The 3,551-nt window shown below is 40.4% G+C and overlaps 1 pseudogene; it reads left to right on the forward strand.

The window, feature by feature from the left end:
• Positions 1 to 705: 705 nt before the first annotated feature.
• On the forward strand, positions 706 to 3,328 carry LOC149315581 (FAS-associated factor 2 pseudogene; annotated as a pseudogene).
• Positions 3,329 to 3,551: the final 223 nt, after the last annotated feature.

The raw sequence follows: 3,551 nt of genomic DNA on the forward strand, positions 1-3,551 counted from the left end.
ATTTTTTAATGGGAACAAATGTATTATGCCTGTCTGACGCTGTAGAAAACTAGTGAAGTCAAAATCATTTTCTATGTTTTACTTACATTGATAATTTCTTCTGTTTTTATTAGCTGTTCCTCAGACTAGTAAAACTAAAGAGGCCCTTTATAGCTCAGGCATTCCTTACAGATCATAACTTTATAGCTTCATTTGTAACATTTTTTAAAAAATGCATTCTATTTGTCATATTCTGAATAAGCAGTGATTTTAATATATCAAACCTGATAATTTTATATCCAATTAAGCTATATATAATGCAAGTTAACTTCCTTTAATAATGAAATGACTTTCAATCTGTAAAGGGTGTTAATTCTGCATTTTTCAAAAATCTCAGAAAAAAGGGGGTGCAGGGCAAAATCACTCCAATCCATAGTTTAAAAATTGCCAGATATTTTACATCTCTTGATCTAATGATGCACTAAATAAAGGAAAACACAGAGACATCTACAAGTAAGAAAGTGGCAGCAAAATACAAAATCAAGTAAGAGCAGAGAGAAGTATATGTTCAGCCACAACAGCTGCACCCACAGGCAGTGTATGGGAAAAACACCCTCAGGAAAGGCAAAAGCCCCATATTCCAATAATATGGGCAAATTCTTTCCCAGCTCCCTAAAGCAACCAGACATAGCTGGGGATGCTACAAGCAGCAAGATGAAATGAGAGATGGAGGTAGGGTGAGTCATTGTGAGGCCCAGCCAACAATAGATGGCTCCCTTATAGTTGGGCTACAAGGCCTGCCAAAACCTTGCTCACAGTCTTGCAAAGCCTACTGCCCTGCAAAACTTCAAATGTGAAATGGTATGAGAGCTGCACCAGTTCACAAACAAAGTGTTACAATGTATATGTCATCTTGAGGCTTTTGGGATCACTTTGGGGCCTGGCATAGCTATGCCAGGTCAGCACAAAAGCTATCCCTCCCCACGAGTCAGAGTAAGTCTTCTCTGTAACACAAGTGCTTTGGAACTGCTGTGCATTAACATCATGCTTCTTGAGATATTATCTCTCCCTCGCCAGATTACTCCAGAGTTTGTTCCTGCTGTCTGTCCTTCTGAGATAGTTGGATCCTCCTGGGAATAGCCAAGATGAGCCTCTACCTGCAGGGATTCCATAGGACTGAGAGTTGAGGCCTCCTGGTCAGACTCTAATGCTGAATCTGCTTGCTGGATCAAGTTTTTCTGGTTCTCATCCTCTGATCTGGACTGCTCCAGGTAGAGCATGAAAGAGTTGCTGGAGAGCTGCTCCCATTTGTAATTGGCAAAACTAGACTAGACAGACCAATGCTCTGTCTCACTTTAAGGAAACCTCATATGTCCATATGATAAGAAGAGAGAGGCAAAGGAAGAAAGCATCCCATGCATATTTTATTGACAATGGTATCCATGTCTGGAATGCTAGGATCATCCAAGTCACCTGTATCCCTGGCATGCATTGTTGTATACCTTCAAGTCAAGTGAATCTATCATGTGGTTTTCATGGCAAGATTAGTTCAGAGCAGGTTTGACATCATCTTCCTTTGAAGACAAAAGAGTGTGATTTGTTCAAGATCACCTAGGGATTTCCATGGTAGAACAGAGATTTGAACCTTGGCCTTCCAGAGTCCTTGTCCAATAGTTGAACTATTACACCATACTGGCTCTCATCCTCAACATAGCTTCTTTATATTGCCCCATCAAACTTAACTGTAGACTTTAATAACAGACATCTCCATGTCTTTTCACCTGCATATTCTTATTGTGAGTTTCAGTTCTTGGGAAACTGAGAAACGGAAAGAGACCAGGAGAGACAAACAGCATGCATTTTCTCTTTAATTTAGAAATTGATCAGAAACAGTCCAAGAATGAGTGGAGGAGAAACTGACATCAAACACAGGTGCACAAAACTGATCTGACCTCTAAAATGCATGATTAATTCAGAAGAAAGAACTCTTTTTCTCTGATATTTTTTCTTGCTCATGTGTCTAGGGAAAAAATGTTGATGATATGACGAATGTTTTCTTGAATCCCACCCACTGCTTTCATAAAATGTCAATGTTTGAAAGAGAAGCATTATTCTTTTCAGATAAGAATCTAAATAACAAATTGAATCTTGTTAGTGACAAATGCCCACTTTACACATGCATACATCCTCTTTCAGCTAGGGAGCAAGGAGCTGTTCCTAGCACATTTAACATACTTAGTATGGAAAGGAAGTGACTGGGCAGCAGGTGCTGCCTCTTCTTCCTGGTTCAGTTCAGAAGAGAAAGAGAGAGAAATGGGGGAATACCATTCCTTTTCCTCTTTTGCTAGTAAATTACAGTAAAGATTAGAAGTAATCCCCACTGCCTGATCATTTCTAGCCTGGCTGGTGGGGTGGTGGTCACTGGAGTGGTAGCATGAGTTACCACACTGGTAACTCCTTTTAGTCACTGACTCTGTGGGTGATGTAGGCCCGTTACAGACTGTAACCCACCGTTGTTTTATTTATTTATAAGTTTGAAGAAAAAATATGGAAGAATACATCCTGCCTTCTACTAGAGAGCATACAGCCAGGCACTGAATGATGCAAAGAGAGAGCTGCACTCTCCCCTTGTCTATCTTCATGGTGATGACCATCAAGATACTGATGGATTCTACTACAACACACTCTGTGCATCTGAAATTATTTCTCTCATAAAAAAAATAGCATGCTCTTATGGACTTGTTCCACAAACAAACCAGATGGATGCAGGGTATCTCAGGTTCTGCATGAAAACACCTACACATTCCTGGCAATGACCATGCTGGAAGATTGTAGAATGACCCTGGTTGGAAGGTTGGAAGATCTTATTCAACTGAATGACCTCATTAACCTACTGACCTTCATCATGGATGCCAACCAGACATACCTGGTATCAGAGTGCCAGGAAAGAGAAAAGAGAAACTAAACTAAGGTGATCAGACAACAGCAAGATGACAGAATATTTGGCTTCCTCAAGGACAGATCAAGAAAAGGAATGCAATAAAAAAAAGTAGAAGGAGAAAAGAAGAAGAGAAAGAAAGAGGTGATACAGAAGCTGGCAGAGGAAAAACAGAAAGAAAATTTGCAAGAGGAGAAGAAACAAAAATCTGAATGCCTTCCACCACAGCCACAACTTGATGACCCAGAAAACATCAAGATCATTTTCAAGGTGCCCAATGACTTCAAAGTGGAGAGGTGATTCCCCTTCATGCAGTCTTTAACACTCATCCATGATTTCCTATTCTCTTTGAAAAAGAGCCCAGAGAAGTTTCAGATTTGTTGGGGGGGAAATGGCCTCCCAACTTACTAGGCCAGGCTGTGTTGCTGCTGGGGTCCCAAAACCCAGAATCTGCTGATTGCAAAGCTTCAGAAAAGTTACTTGGCACATTTCCTCCCTTCTTGCTATGTGAGAAGAAAGCACCAGCTGATAAAGCTGGAGCATTTTAAATTCAACAACCAAATTTATATGACTCTGGAGACATAAGCAAAATGAGTATTGTATCTTCATTTCCTTCACGGCACTCTATCAGCCC

Source organism: Sceloporus occidentalis, unplaced genomic scaffold (genome assembly GCF_023333645.1).
Source record: "Sceloporus occidentalis isolate IW3139 unplaced genomic scaffold, rSceOcc1.0.p SCAF_3, whole genome shotgun sequence".
Classification (NCBI taxonomy): Eukaryota; Metazoa; Chordata; class Lepidosauria; order Squamata; family Phrynosomatidae; genus Sceloporus; species Sceloporus occidentalis.